Here is an 8,940-nt window from a genome sequence, read left to right as displayed (position 1 = left end):
ATCATGAACCAACTAGCCCAAATTTCTACTTTGCGGCGAAGCCAAGCGCGAAGCCCTTGACGATGATGATGATGACATAGACGTGGCTTTGTTTCTTCGCGTTATTAATAAAACTCAAATAAAAAGATGAAGCGTTGTGAAATATAATATTACATTTTAAGAGATAGTGTTCACGCTCTAAATAAAAAGCACGTGTTGGCTATTTGGCGACTTTATATATTAAATAAAAGCAATAAAGTCTACGCTTGCGGCCGTATCACTGCGGAGTACAGGTTGCACGTGTCGAATGGGTTCTTCTATTTCAACATATTTGAAGTTATCGCTCAGGCCTCTCCTCACCATTACGAAATAATCTTTCGCCTTTTACTAAAGATTACCGTGGGGAGGGACACTCCAATTGAGCCTATAGGCCAATTTTTGGAAGGCCACTACCGTTTGGTAGAGGCCTCGGAACGAAATTCAAAAATCAGAATTCTTTATGGTCTACACATTAAGAGAAGCTCGTGTGCAACTTTCCCGCACAACAGTCTGAGAGCCAATCACCGCAACTTACGGAAAGGAGCTCAGCGAATGGCAGTGCCGGACATATGTTTAGACCTAAAAACGCAATTCCTCGGGTGCAGCGCTCGGTGGGGTGTCGCGGCGGACCACGAGAGAGGTGCGCCGACGGTTTACGCCGACGGTGACGGCGACGCCTCTCAAGCCGGAAACGGGCCCCTAAGAGCTGCGCTCTAAAAAATATGAGAAAGAATTAGAAAAATTCTGGCGCGTAAATTATCATTTTTGATTGATGCAAGCATTACGTGGGCGCGCCCCACGGGCGCGCTCAGGCCACTTGAACGAGAAAAACAGGCCTATGGGCAACCTGCGTCCGCTAGGAGCCGCTACGGATTTCCCAGTGAACAGCGGCGCGCGCGGCCACTTCTAAGTTGGGAAAGCAATAGAGCTCCGCCGCCGCTCCCGCTGCTTCCGCCAACGCGATAGCCCGGGCAGGCATGTCGACCTTGCAACACCCACCGGTGTACCACTGCAGTCGATCTGCGACTGCCGGGGTCATCTCCCGATGAGTAGGCGCGACGACGCCGCGAGAGGCGCGTATCGGCCACTGAGTTAGATCTGCAGGGTGCGCATCCGCCACAGCTGGAATTCCGATAACTTTTCGGAAAAAAGAGTCACTCGACAGGCCGTTCGCAACGGAGTGGAAACCAGAATTGAGCGACCGTGGTTGGGGACAGGTCCGGCGTATAGTAGCGGCTCAGCCTCGAGCGCAAGCTTTCTGCCTTTGAGAACTTCATTGCATGCGGAGACTAAACACGACAAAGGCCTCAAGCGCATAGTTGTGGCAGAGGCTGTACTGCATTGTATACCTATCGCGAACTGTATATAGCAACGCCAGCGGGACTTTAATGTCATCTAACGCGGGCCTGCACTCCAAAAAAGGGGTGTCATGGGGTACACCCATAGGGGTGTAAGTGCTTGTCACATATACCACTTGCACACCCCAAATATGGGAGTACGTGTACACCCGTTGGTGTGGTGCACATGTACACCTTTTCTGCAGAAATCTCACACGAAGGGAACACATGTGCACTCCATTCCATGGTGTACGGCTACACCTCTTTCTACACCCAATGAGATGAAAGGGAACACAGATGCACCCCCTTCGAAGGGGTACCATTGCACCGCTTCATAAACCCGCCTGACTCAAAGGGAACACAGATGCACCCCGCACAAAAGTGTAACATTACTCCCCTTTCTACACCTACTGCTCTCAAAGGGAACACAGGAGCACCCCGTTGAATAGTATACCGTTACACTTCCCTTTACACCCACTGAATTCGAAGAGAACACAGATGCACCCAATTCAAAGGTGCACGGTCACACCACTTTATGCACCCGCTCCATAACTAACTTTATAAACCTATCTATGACATCAAGGGAACCTTTAAAAAGATATGCGCCCCGGTGATTGCAAAAAGGCAGGTAAACGGACACACGGGATTGTTTTCAAATGTCATAGAAGTTTATTGGACAGCTTATTCCGTAAAAAAGTACAAACTTGCAAGCAATCCGTGATATGTGAAGAGGTACGAAGAAGCTGTTACACAACTGAGAAGATTACTAAGCAAACAAGAAACGGAAGTAGGTCTTAGGTAGTGCCTATTCTCCAAGCAACCGACAGAATGATTTCCACGAGATTCCATCGGCAGTCGCCATTCATACATCGAACGACGTTTCATCGACAGCTGTACCCCCGAAGTGACGTGTACGGGGGGGACAGGTTGGTTAATATTTTCGTAATGAGCCGCCGCAGACTGTCGCCACGAAGCGGCGTGAACGGGTGGGCTGAGTTGGTGAGCACGCGCCTCAGAGATACACGCCCGACAAAATGTCCCTACGGCGTGCATTTCGCGTAACGAGTGACGATGAAACGTTAGTGTCGATAAAACGTGTCTACAGAACGTGTATCAACGAAAACGTGTGTTCGCAGAACGCCAGGAGAATAATAAAGTCAGTATTCTACCTGCAGTTGCCACATGATTGTATTCAGCTAATGGCAGGCGACTGCCGATTGATTTTCGGGGAAATTATTCCCCCGGCTGCTAGAAAATAGGCACTGCCTAATTCTAGAAGTAATCCGGAACGGAACGGTCAATTGTTGCGAAGGAGTAGGTTGCAAAGCACTTACGATGAAAATGCCGGACTCGAAATATGCAATCCTTAATATATCTCGACACGGGCCCTGCAGCACAACACACACACAAAAACGAAAGGAAAGGGGTCTGTGAAGATTCAACACGATGTGGCAGAAGCAGTAATTTACCGAACCGAATACTAAACGCATCACATGAATTCCCTGGACTTTTTTGAAGAAATCGCTTGTTGCCGATATACGCGTAGGACTTTTCAAACACTGGAAATATTGGTACACTCGAATACGTTGTCGCGGACGAAATCTACGGCAGCCCCGCTGGTCGCAGCACAGCACACAAGAAACTAGGCCGAGAAGCGGACATTCCGAGGTCGGGAAAAGCTACTACGTCATCCGTGAAACCTTTCTATCACATGATTACGCTCCTGCCGTCACCCGCGCCCAGACAGCGCAGTCATGGGATGAAAAAGCCTCCGGTTCATTGGTCCGGCAACTGCGCACCTTCTTCCATGCTTTCAGCTTAGGGAGAGAAAGAAAAAGTAAATAGCAGCTCCTTCAAGGCCAAAAGGGGGGCGTCCTCGCAAAGGCTTATCTTCAGGGGCAACCCAACAATGAACACAACGAGAGGATTAGTCATGGATGAAGGATTAGTCAGTTGTATCCTCTTCAAAGTTCGACCCAAAGTTAATAGTGCAGTGGATGCTATCCGTGGCCTTGGCCTTCAGGCAGGTGCCGTGCTCTGCCTTATTTCTAGCTCAGAGAGTGTAGTCACGTGATCCTACCCGGAGACCCGATTGGCCTAAACAAGCATAGCGTCCACTCTACTGTCACTACCGAGAGTTCAGGGTAGCTCCAGACTACCTAAGAAACTGGCCAACCCAAAAAGTGACCCCGAAGAGGTAATCCAAGCACAAGCTGATCGGGGCGCGTAGCTAGCGTGGGGGTGCACTGATACACCTAGAGGTTTTTAAGGGAGAGGAGGATGCTCATTGTCGGTGTACAAGTACATTGGCTGGGTAACGCAGGGTGCATCTTTCAGGAAAAGGGCGCATGTGCGCCCGATGCACTCGAGAGCGAACACAAGCGTCGCTGCGGTCGCCGCGCCCTGATTGGGTGAAGTGTACCGTGACGTCAGGGGGAGAACTCCGCTCCGCGATCTCGCATCGGCTCGCTTCCCAGCACCGGTTTCCTGGTTTGGCGTTGTGTGCCGCAAGCTCTTCGAGGAGCTGGACTTCGTTTACCCGGTGAACAAGACGTTGAGTTAGGCCGATATTGACGTGGTCCCATACATTTTACAAGCCTGTTTGTCCCTTTTATCTTTAAAATTGGGTTACGAATCCCGAAAGCTATCGGCGGAGGCAATTCCACCGATGAACCTCCCCGTCCGTCCACACGACACAAGGCAATCTTGCGAGGGGTCGGTGAAGCGGTGGCGCAAGTGTTTCAGACGCTGAAATTCTGTTCCTTGCATGTTCATGATTTAGGACGATAATACATCCCGCTTTCAGGGCATTTGAAGTGGCATTTATATCATGGGCCTTTGGGTGGTCGGCAAAATAGCTCGCGAACCCGACTCTGCGCTGCCATTCTGCATGCGCTGGTTCGCAGTTTTAAAGGCCCTGCGTCTGATGATCTTTGACTTGCTCGTGGAACAGGGTCGTTTTACATAAATGTAGCTTCCTTGTGAATTAATTACTGTAAACGAATAAATTTTCGCAAATTTCGCGAATCACCTACAATTCGCGAAAAATACGTCCCGCGAACACTTCGGGCAATATGTGAACGCTACGGAAGCTACGCTCGATTCGCCAAAAATTAGAACCCACGAATAATTTTAAATTTTAAGCTTTGGCCCGATTCGCGAATATTTGAGCCCGCGAAAATTAAGTCGTTTATGGTATATAGTTTATACACGTATGCAGGCATATTTCTTAGGAGATGCACATTTACTGGAAATTAGTTTGTATGGTAGCAGCAAAAACGGCCGAATTGCCCAGTTGCCTGTATGATATGTATTGAACTGCCCCAAATATGCGCAGCAATAGTGCCGTAATTTGGAATGTCTATACTTTTTCCTGACACTCTTTATTTCAGCCTTGGGTATTCGGAAAATACACCGTTTAGTCTGAATTGCCATTACCCAATTAAAAGAGACACTGCTGCAGGTCCCCAAAAGCTTCCTCAGCCTCCAAACTGCCCTACAGCTGGACTCGCTGACAACAGAGGAAAACAGGAGTCAAAGCAAGCATTCGAACGTCTGCCTAGAGGTATAGATGCAGCACTAGTAGCAGAAAATCTGGAAACTGTGAATGGCAACACTCTGCATGAGAAAAGCTTCGAGTATTTTAGCTTCAGGACAATTCGATTTAAGTAAAATGTCAATTTTAGGGCTTAAGGGACTAATACCGAGCTAGACATCTTAGCTTACGCTTGTTATACATTACTTGAGGATTGATATAAACAAGACCACAAATACCACCCATGTAGTCCATTGAAATACTATGCGAATCCAGCAAAGATCAAATGCGAGCAATGTATATAATAAATGTTCACTATTTTTTTTCTTTGCCCCTGCACTTGGGCTGTCTTACTTGTGATTTTCTCCCCATGGCCCAGATTGTATTTAGCATGGTGCTCGAGCAACATGCAGCTTTTCTGCTTCGGCGATCTTGTTTAAAAACAGAGATACGAAAAAAAAAATAGTATACATGACCTGCCAATTCATTCAGACCATCAGCAGCATTTATTGTGCGAGATGTAAATCTATAGTGATGCTCCTGCAATTGTGGTCATATTTCTTTATTTTCATATACCAGCTGTGATTCCTGCGTTGCCTGCCCTGTCAACCATGCTTAAAATGTTGCTTGAAGTTTCGCCTGTAGCTACAGGCCATACCTCAATAAAGTGACATATAAAAATTTACACTTCCTACGGAAAACACGCAAGAAAAAAAAATTAAATAGAAAGGAGCGCCCCGACAGCTAGCGTCGTCACAGCCTCCACAGGGCGAGCGGGGCGAGTCGGGGAAAAATTCTCTCCTTGCCGTGACGTCACCCCGGTTCGCCGTAAGGGGGCGCCACGCGAACTTCTCGGGACTAATACACCGTTTTTTTCTTAGAGTGTGCGAGGGGCACCAATTGGGTACGAGAGATGTATCAAATACTTGTAGAATACATCCTACTCAGCTCATTTGCGTTGGACGGAGCGGCTACTGCGCCGATTTCTCCCCTTGCGGTGTGGACGTCTCGCCACACCGGAGACTGGAATACGCATGCGCGCCGTCCCAGCCGCTTTGCTCGGGCCGGAGTAAAAAGGACTTGATCGCCGATGTGCCGATGGGGGGAACTTTGTGCTATGAGGACGGCTGCAAGAAACGCGGATCGCCGGGAAAGGTTTTCTCGGGATCCACGCATGTGAGTGAACGGCATTTAGAATATCCTGTTTTAGATATCGATTGATTCCTCTCAACTAAATGGCGGGGGTATATCATTTCAGTTCCTAGGAAGGAGCAGTTCGCTGTAAGCATGCATGCAAATTTTGGCGCCGTTTAAAAAAAAAAAAAAAAAGCCGGATCCTTTGAGTAACAAACGTGTGTGCTCTGATTCTTTTAACGGAGAACAACTTCAGCAACTCCAATTGGAACAGGAGTATTCGTCGGTGCACTCATTTTTATTTACATATGTACATCTATGGACCCTGTCAGAGATCGAAGAGATGTAAAACGTGAGCTCACTTTCTCATGATGGCTTTGTACATTGCCGTTCTTCATATTGTCAATATTCCTACAATACTCCCCCTCGAAGACCAGGGCATTGTTGCCAGTGCACATGAAGTCAAAATGATGTCTTGGGCTTAAGTGTATTGTGGCGTCTTACTGCAGACTTGAGTTGTCTTGTCGAGAGGATGCTAATCCGTGCATTGTGGGCAGGCTTGAGACGATGGATTGATATAACGTACTTTCTTGTCCCCAAATCCACATGGAAAGTCTCGTAGCGTTGAAGAACTAGATAAGGCCCATCATACGGTGCTTCCAAATGTTTACGCACCGCATCACGTTCGGGTCACCACATAAAGTGTACGTCTCTATATTCCATTTTATTTACATATACGCATCTGCGGAGACTGTCAGATTAAAGATATCTAAAGCACAAGCCCTCTTTCTTGAGATGCCTTTGTACTTTGTCGTTCTCCGTAGTCTACGTTCCCACAATACTGATATTCATATCGTTGGGACTAATTTAGTTTCCAGTTTCTCCAAATATATATTTCTGCTGGGGAGAAGCTTTTCACAATGTAGAAATGTATAGATGCAGAGCTTTTGGAATGAAAACGTGCTTTTGCTTCACAAACTCAAAAACGACCATAATAACAGGTTCTCAAGGAAGATGCTTGTGCTGGTATTTCTGGTGTGCGCGTGCTCAAACAACGAATACCTCCCGATCTTACGATTTTCAAAAATAGTGTATTGTACACCGCAGGCTAAAGCAAAACAAAACATCAAGGAACCTGGCCAACGAACCTGCAAAACAGGGCGCCACCGAAATCAGGAATCCCAAGAATGTGGCCTGTGGAGAAATAATTTGCATAACTTTTTGGCTTTAATAAAAAAAATCACTTTAATAAAAAAAAGATGCATAAATTCTTTGTCTTCAAAAAATTGCATTACTTCATTGCCTTCAAAACGCTGCTTAACTCATGAGCATCTCCTGGTTACATGGCACCATAAAGGCACCTAGGTTACATTACATTAAGAGATTTGATGTCTCCATACATCTCGAAATTTCAGATCTTCTCAACTTTTGCTATTTTATTTTGACAGTTACGTATGAAGTCCTTTCAGAATATTATTATCTACCCCAAAAATATTTCTGTTCTAATATATATATATATATATATATATATATATATATATATATATATATATATATATATATATATGGAACTAGCAAAGACACATTGAGCAAACACTTGCATCGACCGAACGGCCTGATGATTACCGCGACTTTTATGGCAATAGGTGGCGCCTCTCACCACTCTCAATTCATTAGGAAAAAAACCCAAGGTGGCTGGTCATCCACACCATTCAAACTGCGGAAAACGTGTCTGCGCCGAGGCCATTGTATTATTGGGAAGTAGGATGCATTATTCGTAGTAAAGTGTTTGGATGTGTCTTCGGTTGAGACACGTCCTCGATCAGTGAGAACACGAGTCTCAGTCCAACACTTACGCAGCATTTATTGTTCAGTCTGTGCCCTAAGCCCGTTCCGCGGTACGTGACGTAGAAAAACCAGCAATAGGGCCTTCTTATCCAGACGGTTTTAGCTAATCCAACTCAGTATACACGTACGTTACCGAACACTCTTAGTTTCGGAGCTCTTTGAAGCTGTGACGTATGCCTACCAATAATGTGTATCAGATGCCAGAAGGAATGTGGAAGCGCAATGTTGTATAGTTTACAAGGTGGAAAGTTATATCAACAAAACGGTAATAATATAACACCTGAGAATGTGATACGAAAAATAACATTTCAAGCCCAAGGAAGAAACAACTGAAAAAAAAAACGTCACCACTGGTTTTTTTTTCATTTGACTAGAATTATTACTGGAACGCATGTACGTACACTCACAGGTTTTTTTTTTTTTTTTTTATAAAAGTGGACAGGTTATTTATGCTGGTAGAAATATTATTTGGAGCTGGGCGGATAGATACTTTTCTTTTAAGCAAATTCTATTTTTTTTAGCTTTAGTAGAGTAACTGCACGTAATGCACAAGCTTTATTATTATCGTGGGTGTACGGAGTAGGTGCCTGGTAGGTCCACTGCAAAAACAGATTGCAGGTTTTTTTTCTAAGCTTTACAGATTTGTTTAAAAAATGTCGTGAAAGCTACACTTATCCGGTTTCTGCGGGTGAGTTACACGGCCAAGAAGAACATAGTATAGGGTCCTAATCGTAGCGATCAGCCGGCTAATTAAGTAAAACTTGTCAATCAACTTTTAATTGGAGAACATAGGCATATAGTTTCAATTAGGAACTTGCTAAGCCTGAATGAAAGCCAATGAATCAACTCTTTTTAGAAGGATATATCGCCAGTGAAACATTTCAAGGCGTTCTGAAAACATGCTCCATTTGTACGCATTTCTAGATTTCAGTTTCTTATCGGAGCGCTTCTCTGCGCCCGCGGTCCCGCTTCCCAGTGGTTGAGATACGCGACACACGCGCCCCCTACCTCCCGCCATCTTACGTGGATGGGAGGGACGCATCTCTTCTCATGCTCCCCGGTGGTCGC

General features: G+C 45.8%; 1 non-coding gene across 1 annotated transcript; it reads left to right on the top strand.

The window, feature by feature from the left end:
- The first annotated feature begins 319 nt into the window (after positions 1-319).
- LOC120843894 lies at positions 320-442 on the top strand. Its single transcript, XR_005716288.1, has one exon. It is a non-coding gene; the product is annotated as a U5 spliceosomal RNA (small nuclear RNA).
- The last annotated feature ends 8,498 nt before the right edge of the window (positions 443-8,940 follow it).

The sequence above is a fragment of the Ixodes scapularis genome, unplaced genomic scaffold (assembly GCF_016920785.2).
Source record: "Ixodes scapularis isolate PalLabHiFi unplaced genomic scaffold, ASM1692078v2 ptg000020l_1___fragment_2___debris__unscaffolded, whole genome shotgun sequence".
Lineage (NCBI taxonomy): Eukaryota > Metazoa > Arthropoda > Arachnida > Ixodida > Ixodidae > Ixodes > Ixodes scapularis.
Note: the sequence above shows the minus strand (reverse complement) of the source record. Positions and strands in the feature narration are given on the sequence as shown.